The sequence below is a fragment of the Eleutherodactylus coqui genome, unplaced genomic scaffold (assembly GCF_035609145.1).
Source record: "Eleutherodactylus coqui strain aEleCoq1 unplaced genomic scaffold, aEleCoq1.hap1 HAP1_SCAFFOLD_99, whole genome shotgun sequence".
Taxonomy (NCBI): Eukaryota; Metazoa; Chordata; class Amphibia; order Anura; family Eleutherodactylidae; genus Eleutherodactylus; species Eleutherodactylus coqui.
This window is the reverse complement of record NW_027102144.1, coordinates 401,163-414,542: the sequence shown is the minus strand read 5'-3', so window position 1 is coordinate 414,542 and position 13,380 is coordinate 401,163.

Genomic DNA, 13,380 nt, shown 5'->3' with positions numbered 1-13,380 from the left:
CCAACAGGCAGCACTGCGTATATTCAATGAACCTGAGAAGTTTAATAACTGTGCTGTGTCCCTGCTTATGTGTCACAGAACGTGAGGGTAGCAGAGTTATTATAACTCTTGGAGAGCAGGTATTTTTTTTCCCAATTAAGGAAAGCAAATGGCGAACCCAGCAGTAAAGCGTAGCTGGGTGCGTATGATTTAGCAATGTTTTTCACGCAGCTCACACGTCTCCACAGGCGTAAGGACGGACACAGGCTGGACAAATAGATTTGTTTTCAGTTTTTTCCCACCAACAGGCAGCACTGCGTATATTCAATGAACCTGAGAAGTTTAATAACTGTGCTGTGTCCCTGCTTATGTGTCACAGAACGTGAGGGTAGCAGAGTTATTAACTGTGGCAGAGCAGGTATTTTTTTTCCCAATTAAGGAAAGCAAATGGCGAACCCAGCAGTAAAGCGTAGCTGGGTGCGTATGATTTAGCAATGTTTTTCACGCAGCTCACACGTCTCCACAGGCGTAAGGACGGACACAGGCTGGACAAATAGATTTGTTTTCAGTTTTTTCCCACCAACAGGCAGCACTGCGTATATTCAATGAACCTGAGAAGTTTAATAACTGTGCTGTGTCCCTGCTTATGTGTCACAGAACGTGAGGGTAGCAGAGTTATTAACTGTGGCAGAGCAGGTATTTTTTTTCCCAATTAAGGAAAGCAAATGGCGAACCCAGCAGTAAAGCGTAGCTGGGTGCGTATGATTTAGCAATGTTTTTCACGCAGCTCACACGTCTCCACAGGCGTAAGGACGGACAGAGGCTGGACAAATAGATTTGTTTTCAGTTTTTTCCCACCAACAGGCAGCACTGCGTATATTCAATGAACCTGAGAAGTTTAATAACTGTGCTGTGTCCCTGCTTATGTGTCACAGAACGTGAGGGTAGCAGAGTTATTATAACTCTTGGAGAGCAGGTATTTTTTTTCCCAATTAAGGAAAGCAAATGGCGAACCCAGCAGTAAAGCGTAGCTGGCTGCGTATGATTTAGCAATGTTTTTCACGCAGCTCACACGTCTCCACAGGCGTAAGGACGGACAGAGGCTGGACAAATAGATTTGTTTTCAGTTTTTTCCCACCAACAGGCAGCACTGCGTATATTCAATGAACCTGAGAAGTTTAATAACTGTGCTGTGTCCCTGCTTATGTGTCACAGAACGTGAGGGTAGCAGAGTTATTATAACTCTTGGAGAGCAGGTATTTTTTTTCCCAATTAAGGAAAGCAAATGGCGAACCCAGCAGTAAAGCGTAGCTGGCTGCGTATGATTTAGCAATGTTTTTCACGCAGCTCACACGTGTCCACCGCCCGTAAGGACGGACAGAGGCTGGACAAATAGATTTGTTTTCAGTTTTTTCCCACCAACAGGCAGCACTGCGTATATTCTATGAATAATAACTGTGTTGTGGCCCTGCCTATACAATTCTTTCCCTGCAGTATCAATGGAGGGTGGAATGCTCTGCAGAGGCGATTTTGAGAAGCCCAAAAAAAATGCAGCACAGCTAACAGCAGCCTGGACAGTACTGCACACGGATAAATATGGCCCTAGAAAGGACCGTTGAGGTTCTTGAAGGCTACACTCACTCCTAACACTCTCCCTGCCTATGCAGCACTTCTGTCCCTAATGCCAGGTGCAACGCTCTGCAGAGCCGATTTTGAGAAGAAAAAAAAATCCCACTGCTAACAGCAGCCAACACACAGCTATCAGTGGCCCTAATAAGGACCTTTGGGGGTCTTGAAGCCTACACTAACTACCAATTCTTTCCCTACAGCAGCTCCGGTACAAACAGCACTGTCCCTCATCTAACTCACACCGCATCTGAGGCGAGCCGCGGGAGGGGCCGACTTTTATATTAGGCGAACACCTGATCTCGCCAGCCACTCACAGCAGGGGGGTGGTATAGGGCTTAAACGTTGCAGGGGGAAGTTGTAATGCCTTCCCTGTCTTTCAATTGGCCAGAAAAGCGCGCTAACGTCTCAGGGAAGGAAGTGAAAGTAACCAGAACACCGCATGGTGTTCGTCACGAATAACGAACATCCCGAACACCCTAATATTCGCACGAATATCAAGCTCGGACGAACGCGTTCGCTCATCTCTAGTTGGGACCCATTAGCGTTTTTTATTTATGACATAATCAATGCTCGTGTCAAATTTTAAGTTTCTATGACATTGGAAAGTGAAAAAATTAGATTCCGTACGTAAAATTTAGACGCTAATTCTTTTGCGCTTAGAATTGAATAATCGAGTTGGGAACCATTAGCTTCTCCTATTTATGACATAATCAATGCTCGTGCCAAATTTCAAGTTTCTATGACTTTGGGAAGTGAGAGAATTAGATTCCGTACGTAAACTTTGGACGCTATTTTTTTGCGCTTAGAATTGAATAATCGAGTTGCGACCCATTAGCTTTTCCTATTTATGACATAATTCATGCTCGTGCCAAATTTCAAGTTTCTATGACTTTGGGAAGTGAGAGAATTAGATTCCGTACGTAAAATTTGGATGCTAATTCTTTAGCACTTAGAATTGAATAATTGAGTTGGGACCTATTAACTTTTCCTATTTCTGACATAATGATAGAATTGAATAATCGAGTTGCGACCCATTAGCTTTTCCTATTTCTGACATAATCAATGCTCGTGCCAAAATTCAAGTTTCTATGACATTGGGAAGTGAGGGAATTAGATGCCATACGTAAAATTCGGACGCAAGTTCTTTAGCGCCTGGAGTTTATTAATGGAGTTGGGACCCATTAGCGTTTTTTATTTATGACATAATCAATGCTCGTGCCAAATTTTAAGTTTCTATGACATTGGAAAGTGAGAAAATTAGATTCCGTACCTAAAATTTAGACGCAAATTCTTTTGCGCTTAGAATTGAATAATCGAGTTGGGACCCATTAGCTTCTCCTATTTATGACATAATCAATGCTCGTGCCAAATTTCAAGTTTCTATGACTTTGGGAAGTGAGAGAATTAGATTCCGTACGTAAAATTTGGATGCTAATTCTTTTGCACTTAGAATTGAATAATTGAGTTGGGACCTATTAACTTTTCCTATTTCTGACATAATCAATGCTCGTGCGAAATTTCAATTTTCTATGACATTGCGAAGTGAGAGAATTAGATTCCGTACGTAAAATTTGGACGCTAATTCTTTTGCGCTTAGAATTAAATAATCGAGTTGGGACCCATTAGATTTCCTGTTTATGACATAATAATAGAATTGAATAATCGAGTTGCGACCCATTAGCTTTTCCTTTTTATGACATAATTAATGCTCGTGCCAAAATTCAAGTTTTTATGACATTGGGAAGTGAGGGAATTAGATGCCATACGTAAAATTCGGACGCTAATTCTTTGGCGCTAAGAATTGAATAATCAAGTTGTGACCCATTAGCTTTTCCTATTTATGACATAATTAATGCTCGTGCCAAATTTCAAGTTTCTATGACATTGGAAAGTGATGGAATTAGATTCCGTACGTAAACTTTGGACGCAATTTTTTTGCGCTTAGAATTGAATAATCGAGTTGCGACCCATTAGCTTTTCCTATTTATGACATAATTCATGCTCGTGCCAAATTTCAAGTTTCTATGACTTTGGGAAGTGAGAGAATTAGATTCCGTACGTAAAATTTGGATGCTAATTCTTTAGCACTTAGAATTGAATAATTGAGTTGGGACCTATTAACTTTTCCTATTTCTGACATAATGATAGAATTGAATAATCGAGTTGCGACCCATTAGCTTTTCCTATTTCTGACATAATCAATGCTCGTGCCAAAATTCAAGTTTCTATGACATTGGGAAGTGAGGGAATTAGATTCCATACGTAAAATTTGGATGCTAATTCTTTTGCGCTAAGAATTAAATAATCAAGTTGCGACCCATTAGCTTTTCCTATTTATGACATAATCAATGCTCATGCCAAATTTCAAGTTTCTATGACATTGGAAAGTGATGGAATTAGATTCCGTACGTAAACTTTGGCCGCTATTTTTTTGCGCTTAGAATTGAATAATCGAGTTGCGACCCATTAGCTTTTCCTATTTATGACATACTTAATGCTCGTGCCAAATTTCAAGTTTCTATAACATTGGGAAGTGAGAGAATTAGATTCCGTACGTAAAATTTGGACGCTAATTCTTTGGTGCTTAGAATTGAATAATTGAGTTAGGACCCATTAGCTTTTCCTATTTATGACATAATCAATGCTCGTGCCAAATTTCATGTTTCTATGACATCGCGAAGTGAGAAAATTAGATTCCGTACGTAAAATTTGGATGCCAATTTTTTTGCGCTTAGAATTGATTAATCGAGTTGGAACCTATTAACTTTTTCTATTTATGACATAATCAATGCTCGTGCAAAATTTCAAGTTTCTATGACACAGGGAAGTGAGAGAATTAGATTCCGTACATAAAAGTAGGACGCAAGTTCTTTAGCGCTTGGAGTTTATTAATGGAGTTGGGACCCATTAGCGTTTTTTATTTATGACATAATCAATGCTCGTGTCAAATTTTAAGTTTCTATGACATTGGAAAGTGAGAGAATTAGATTCTGTACATAAAATTTGGACGCTAATTCTTTTGCGCTTAGAATTGAATAATCGAGTTGGGACCCATTAAGTCTTCCTATTTATGACATAATCAATGCTAATGCCAAATTTCATGTTTCTATGACATCGCGAAGTGAGAAAATTAGATTCCTTACGTAAAATTTATACGCTAATTCTTTGGCGCTTAGAATTGAATAATTGAGTTGGGACCCATTAGCCTTTCCTATTTATGACATAATCAATGCTCGTGCTAAATTACATCAGTAACTGAGAGAATTAAATTCCGCACGTAAAATTTGTACGCTAATTCTTTAGCGCTTACAATTGAAAAATCGAGTTGGGACCTATTAACTTTTCCTATTTATGACATAATCAATGCTCATGCCAAATTACATTGGGAAGTGAGAGAATTAGACTCCGTACGTAAAATTTTGACACTAATTCTTTGGCGCTTAGACTTGAATAATCGATTTGGGACCCATTAAGTTTTTCTAATCATGACATAATCAATGCTCATGCCAAATTTCATGTTTCTATGACATCGCGAAGTGAGAAAATTAGATTCCGTACGTAAAATTTGGATGCCAATTTTTTTGCGCTTAGAATTGATTAATCGAGTTGGAACCTATTAACTTTTTCTATTTATGACATAATCAATGCTCGTGCAAAATTTCAAGTTTCTATGACACAGGGAAGTGAGAGAATTAGATTCCGTACGTAAAAGTAGGACGCAAGTTCTTTAGCGCCTGGAGTTTATTAATGGAGTTGGGACCCATTAGCGTTTTTTATTTATGACATAATCAATGCTCGTGCCAAATTTTAAGTTTCTATGACATTGGAAAGTGAGAAAATTAGATTCCGTACCTAAAATTTAGACGCAAATTCTTTTGCGCTTAGAATTGAATAATCGAGTTGGGACCCATTAGCTTCTCCTATTTATGACATAATCAATGCTCGTGCCAAATTTCAAGTTTCTATGACTTTGGGAAGTGAGAGAATTAGATTCCGTACGTAAAATTTGGATGCTAATTCTTTAGCACTTAGAATTGAATAATTGAGTTGGGACCTATTAACTTTTCCTATTTCTGACATAATGATAGAATTGAATAATCGAGTTGCGACCCATTAGCTTTTCCTATTTCTGACATAATCAATGCTCGTGCCAAAATTCAAGTTTCTATGACATTGGGAAGTGAGGGAATTAGATTCCATACGTAAAATTTGGATGCTAATTCTTTTGCGCTAAGAATTGAATAATCAAGTTGTGACCCATTAGCTTTTCCTATTTATGACATAATCAATGCTCATGCCAAATTTCAAGTTTCTATGACATTGGAAAGTGATGGAATTAGATTCCGTACGTAAACTTTGGCCGCTATTTTTTTGCGCTTAGAATTGAATAATAGAGTTGCGACCCATTAGCTTTTCCTATTTATGACATAATTAATGCTCGTGCCAAATTTCAAGTTTCTATGACATTGGGAAGTGATGGATTAGATTCCGTACGTAAACTTTGGACGCTATTTTTTGCGCTTAGATATGAATAATCGAGTTGGCACCCATTAAGTTTTTCTAATCATGACATAATCAATGCTCATGCCACATTTCATGTTTCTATGACATCGCGAAGTGAGAAAATTAGATTCCGTACGTAAAATTTGGATGCCAATTTTTTTGCGCTTAGAATTGATTAATCGAGTTGGAACCTATTAACTTTTTCTATTTATGACATAATCAATGCTCGTGCAAAATTTCAAGTTTCTATGACACAGGGAAGTGAGAGAATTAGATTCCGTACATAAAAGTAGGACGCAAGTTCTTTAGCGCTTGGAGTTTATTAATGGAGTTGGGACCCATTAGCGTTTTTTATTTATGACATAATCAATGCTCGTGTCAAATTTTAAGTTTCTATGACATTGGAAAGTGAGAAAATTAGATTCCGTACGTAAAATTTAGACGCTAATTCTTTTGCGCTTAGAATTGAATAATCGAGTTGGGAACCATTAGCTTCTCCTATTTATGAGATAATCCATGCTCGTGCCAAATTTCAAGTTTCTATGACTTTGGGAAGTGAGAGAATTAGATTCCGTACGTAAAATTTGGATGCTAATTCTTTTGCACTTAGAATTGAATAATTGAGTTGGGACCTATTAACTTTTCCTATTTCTGACATAATCAATGCTCGTGCGAAATTTCAATTTTCTATGACATTGCGAAGTGAGAGAATTAGATTCCGTACGTAAAATTTGGACGCTAATTCTTTTGCGCTTAGAATTAAATAATCGAGTTGGGACCCATTAGATTTCCTGTTTATGACATAATAATAGAATTGAATAATCGAGTTGCGACCCATTAGCTTTTCCTTTTTATGACATAATTAATGCTCGTGCCAAAATTCAAGTTTTTATGACATTGGGAAGTGAGGGAATTAGATGCCATACGTAAAATTCGGACGCTAATTCTTTGGCGCTAAGAATTGAATAATCAAGTTGTGACCCATTAGCTTTTCCTATTTATGACATAATTAATGCTCGTGCCAAATTTCAAGTTTCTATGACATTGGAAAGTGATGGAATTAGATTCCGTACGTAAACTTTGGACGCTATTTTTTTGCGCTTAGAATTGAATAATCGAGTTGCGACCCATTAGCTTTTCCTATTTATGACATAATTCATGCTCGTGCCAAATTTCAAGTTTCTATGACTTTGGGAAGTGAGAGAATTAGATTCCGTACGTAAAATTTGGATGCTAATTCTTTAGCACTTAGAATTGAATAATTGAGTTGGGACCTATTAACTTTTCCTATTTCTGACATAATGATAGAATTGAATAATCGAGTTGCGACCCATTAGCTTTTCCTATTTCTGACATAATCAATGCTCGTGCCAAAATTCAAGTTTCTATGACATTGGGAAGTGAGGGAATTAGATGCCATACGTAAAATTCGGACGCAAGTTCTTTAGCGCCTGGAGTTTATTAATGGAGTTGGGACCCATTAGCGTTTTTTATTTATGACATAATCAATGCTCGTGCCAAATTTTAAGTTTCTATGACATTGGAAAGTGAGAAAATTAGATTCCGTACCTAAAATTTAGACGCAAATTCTTTTGCGCTTAGAATTGAATAATCGAGTTGGGACCCATTAGCTTCTCCTATTTATGACATAATCAATGCTCGTGCCAAATTTCAAGTTTCTATGACTTTGGGAAGTGAGAGAATTAGATTCCGTACGTAAAATTTGGATGCTAATTCTTTAGCACTTAGAATTGAATAATTGAGTTGGGACCTATTAACTTTTCCTATTTCTGACATAATGATAGAATTGAATAATCGAGTTGCGACCCATTAGCTTTTCCTATTTCTGACATAATCAATGCTCGTGCCAAAATTCAAGTTTCTATGACATTGGGAAGTGAGGGAATTAGATGCCATACGTAAAATTCGGACGCAAGTTCTTTAGCGCCTGGAGTTTATTAATGGAGTTGGGACCCATTAGCGTTTTTTATTTATGACATAATCAATGCTCGTGCCAAATTTTAAGTTTCTATGACATTGGAAAGTGAGAAAATTAGATTCCGTACCTAAAATTTAGACGCAAATTCTTTTGCGCTTAGAATTGAATAATCGAGTTGGGACCCATTAGCTTCTCCTATTTATGACATAATCAATGCTCGTGCCAAATTTCAAGTTTCTATGACTTTGGGAAGTGAGAGAATTAGATTCCGTACGTAAAATTTGGATGCTAATTCTTTAGCACTTAGAATTGAATAATTGAGTTGGGACCTATTAACTTTTCCTATTTCTGACATAATGATAGAATTGAATAATCGAGTTGCGACCCATTAGCTTTTCCTATTTCTGACATAATCAATGCTCGTGCCAAAATTCAAGTTTCTATGACATTGGGAAGTGAGGGAATTAGATGCCATACGTAAAATTCGGACGCAAGTTCTTTAGCGCCTGGAGTTTATTAATGGAGTTGGGACCCATTAGCGTTTTTTATTTATGACATAATCAATGCTCGTGCCAAATTTTAAGTTTCTATGACATTGGAAAGTGAGAAAATTAGATTCCGTACCTAAAATTTAGACGCAAATTCTTTTGCGCTTAGAATTGAATAATCGAGTTGGGACCCATTAGCTTCTCCTATTTATGACATAATCAATGCTCGTGCCAAATTTCAAGTTTCTATGACTTTGGGAAGTGAGAGAATTAGATTCCGTACGTAAAATTTGGATGCTAATTCTTTAGCACTTAGAATTGAATAATTGAGTTGGGACCTATTAACTTTTCCTATTTCTGACATAATGATAGAATTGAATAATCGAGTTGCGACCCATTAGCTTTTCCTATTTCTGACATAATCAATGCTCGTGCCAAAATTCAAGTTTCTATGACATTGGGAAGTGAGGGAATTAGATTCCATACATAAAATTTGGATGCTAATTCTTTTGCGCTAAGAATTGAATAATCAAGTTGTGACCCATTAGCTTTTCCTATTTATGACATAATCAATGCTCATGCCAAATTTCAAGTTTCTATGACATTGGAAAGTGATGGAATTAGATTCCGTACGTAAACTTTGGCCGCTATTTTTTTGCGCTTAGAATTGAATAATAGAGTTGCGACTAGAGATGAGCGAACACCAAAATGTTCGGGTGTTCGTTATTCGGAACGAACTTCCCGTGATGCTCGAGGGTTCGTTTCGAACAACGAACCCCATTGAAGTCAATGGGCGACCAGAACATTTTTGTATTTCGCCGGTGCTCGCTTAGGTTTTCATGTGTGAAAATCTGGGCAATTCAGGAAAGTGATGGGAATGACACAGTGACGGATAGGGCAGGCGAGGGGCTACGTGTTGGGCTGCATCTCAAGTTCACAGGTCCCACTATTAAGCCACAATACCGGCAAGAGTGGGCCCCCCCCCCCTCCCAACAACTTTTACTTCTGAAAAGCCCTCATTAGCATGGCATACCTTTGCTAAGCACCACACTACCTCCAACAAAGCACAATCACTGCCTGCATGACACTCCACTGACACTTCTCCTGGGTTACATGCTGCCCAACCGCCCCCCCTCCCCCCCCACAGCGCACACCAAAGTGTCCCTGGGCAGCCTTCAGCTGCCCTCATGCCACACCACGCTCATGTCTATTTAGAATTGCGTCTGCCATGACGAGGGACCGCAGGCACACACTGCAGAGGTTGGCACGGCTAGGCAGCGACCCTCTTTAAAAGTGGCGGAGCGATAGCCCACAATGCTGTACAGAAGCAATGAGAAATAGAATCCTGTGCCACCGCCATCAGGAGCTGCACACGTGGGCATAGCAATGGGGAACCTATGTGCCACACACTATTCATTCTGTCAAGGTGTCTGCATGCCCCAGTCAGACCGGGCTTTTTAATTCATAGACACAGGCAGGTACAACTCCCTATTGTGAAGTCCCTGTCGACCCACAGCATGGGTGGCTCCCTGGAACCCACCGGCGGTACACAGAAATATCCCATTGCATTGCCCAACACAGCTGAGGTAGTAATGTTGTGCTTAACCCTTTCCAATCCAATTTGTATATGGTTTTCCTAGGGGGCTTACTCTTTTTCTGCCGTTATACAACGGCGCTATATGCTGGCTAAAGCCAGTACTGCATGAGCTGACACGTAGGATAGGCTCCGACAGCAGAGAGGCTGGCAATATACAGTAAGAGAACCCCGACGGACGTCTACCAACAACGGAGCTGTACAGCCTTAAACCCTAATGTCTTCACAGGTCACACAGTGGACTGGAAAGGGTTAATGCAGGTGGGCTTCGGCCCACACTGCATGCCCCAGTCAGACTGGGGTTCTTTACAAGTGGACACATGTAGGTTAAACTCCCTGTGGACCCACTGCCTGGGTGGGTGCCAGGAAGCCACCGGCGGTACATAGAAATATCCCATTGCATTGCCCAACACAGCTGAGGTAGTAATGTCGTGCGTAATACAGGTGGGCTTCGGCCCACACTGCATGCCCCAGTCAGACGGGTTCTTTAGAAGTGTACAGATGTATTAAAAACTCAGTGTGCACCTACAGCATGGGTGGCTCCCTGGAACCCACCGGCGGTACACAAAAATATCCCATTGCATTGCCCAACACAGCTGAGGTAGTAATGTCGTGCTTAATGCAGGTGGGCTTCGGCCCACACTGCATGCCCCAGTCAGACTGGGGTTCTTTACAAGTGGACACATGTAGGTTAAACTCCCTGTGGACCCACTGCCTGGGTGGGTGCCAGGAAGCCACCGGCGGTACATAGAAATATCCCATTGCATTGCCCAACACAGCTGAGGTAGTAATGTCGTGCGTAATACAGGTGGGCTTCGGCCCACACTGCATGCCCCAGTCAGACGGGTTCTTTAGAAGTGTACAGATGTATTAAAAACTCAGTGTGCACCTACAGCATGGGTGGCTCCCTGGAACCCACCGGCGGTACACAGAAATATCCCATTGCATTGCCCAACACAGCTGAGGTAACGTCAGCTGTAATGCAGGTGGGCTAAAAATTAATTTGATTACACTGTAGGCGAGGGCCCACAAAAATTGCTGTATCAACAGTACTAATGTACATCCCAAAAATTGGCCATGGCCAGCCAAGAGGGCAGGTGAAACCCATTAATCGCTTTGGTTAATGTGGCTTAAGTGGTAACTAGGCCTGGAGGCAGCCCAGTGTAACGAAAAATTGGTTCAAGTTAAAGTTCCAATGCTTTTAAGCGCATTGAAACTTATAAAAATTGTTCTGAAAAATTATTTGAGTGAGCCTTGTGGCCCTAAGAAAAATTGCCCGTTCAGCGTGATTACGTGAGGTTTCAGGAGGAGGAGCAGGAGGAGGAGGAGGAGGAATATTAGACACAGATTGATGAAGCAGAAATGTCCCCGTTTTGGATGGTGAGAGAGAACGTAGCTTCCATCCGCGGGTGCAGCCTACGTATTGCTTACGTATCGCTGCTGTCCGCTGGTGGAGAACAGAAGTCTGGGGAAATCCAGCCTTTGTTCATCTTGATGAGTGTTAGCCTGTCGGCACTGTCGGTTGACAAGCGGCTACGCTTATCTGTGATGATTCCCCCAGCCGCACTAAACACCCTCTCCGACAAGACGCTAGCCGCAGGACAAGCAAGCACCTCCAGGGCATACAGCGCTAGTTCAGGCCACATGTCCAGCTTCGACACCCAGTAGTTGTAGGGGGCAGAGGCGTCACCAAGGATGGTCGTGCGATCCGCTACGTACTCCCTCACCATCCTTTTACAGTGCTCCCGCCGACTCAGCCGTGACTGGGGAGCGGTGACACAGTCTTGGTGGGGAGCCATAAAGCTGGCCAGGCCCTTAAAGACTGTTGCACTGCCTGGGATGTACATGCTGCTCGATCTACGCACATCCCCTGCTACCTTGCCCTCGGTACTGCGCCTTCTGCCACTAGCGCTGTCGGCTGGGAATTTTACCATCAGCTTGTCCGCAAGGGTCCTGTGGTATAGCAACACTCTCGAACCCCTTTCCTCTTCGGGAATCAGAGTGGGCAGGTTCTCCTTATACCGTGGATCGAGCAGTGTGTACACCCAGTAATCCGTAGTGGCCAGAATGCGTGCAACGCGAGGGTCACGAGAAAGGCATCCTAACATGAAGTCAGCCATGTGTGCCAGGGTACCTGTACGCAACACATGGCTGTCTTCACTAGGAAGATCACTTGCAGGATCCTCCTCCTCCTCCTCCTCCTCCTCAGGCCATACACGCTGAAAGGATGACAGGCAATCAGCCGGTGTACCGTCAGCAGCGGCCCAAGCTGTCTCTTCCCCCTCCTCCTCATCCTCCTCATGCTCCTCCTCCTCCTCCTGTACGCGCTGAGAAATAGACAGGAGGGTGCCCTGACTATCCAGCGGCATACTGTCTTCCCCCGCCCCCGTTTCCGAGCGCAAAGCAGCTGCCTTTATGGTTTGCAGGGAATTTCTCAAGATGCATAGCAGAGGAATGGTGACGCTAATGATTGTAGAATCGCCGCTCACCACCTGGGTAGACTCCTCAAAATTACCAAGGACATGGCAGATGTCTGCCAACCAGGCCCACTCTTCTGAAAGGAATTGAGGAGGCTGACTCCCACTGCGCCGCCCATGTTGGAGTTGGTATTCCACTATTGCTCTACGCTGCTCATAGAGCCTAGCCAACATGTGGAGCGTAGAGTTCCACCGTGTGGGCACGTCGCACAGCAGTCGGTGCACTGGCAGCTTAAAGTGATGTTGCAGGGTGCGCAGGGTGGCAGCGTCCGTGTGGGACTTGCGGAAATGTGCGCAGAGCCGGCGCGCCTTTACGAGCAGGTCTGACAAGCGTGGGTAGCTTTTCAGAAACCGCTGAACCACCAAATTAAAGACGTGGGCCAGGCATGGCACGTGCGTGAGGCTGCCAAGCTGCAGAGCCGCCACCAGGTTACGGCCGTTGTCACACACGACCATGCCCGGTTGGAGGCTCAGCGGCGCAAGCCAGCGGTCGGTCTGCTGTGTCAGACCCTGCAGCAGTTCGTGGGCCGTGTGCCTCTTATCGCCTAAGCTGAGTAGTTTCAGCACGGCCTGCTGACGCTTGCCCACCGCTGTGCTGCCACACCGCGCGACACCGACTGCTGGCGACATGCTGCTGCTAATACATCTTGATTGCGAGACAGAGGAGGAGGAGGAGGAGGAGGAGGAGGAGGGTGCTTTAGTGGAGGAAGCATACACCTCCGCAGATACCACCACCGAGCTGGGGCCCGCAATTCTGGGGGTGGGTAGGAC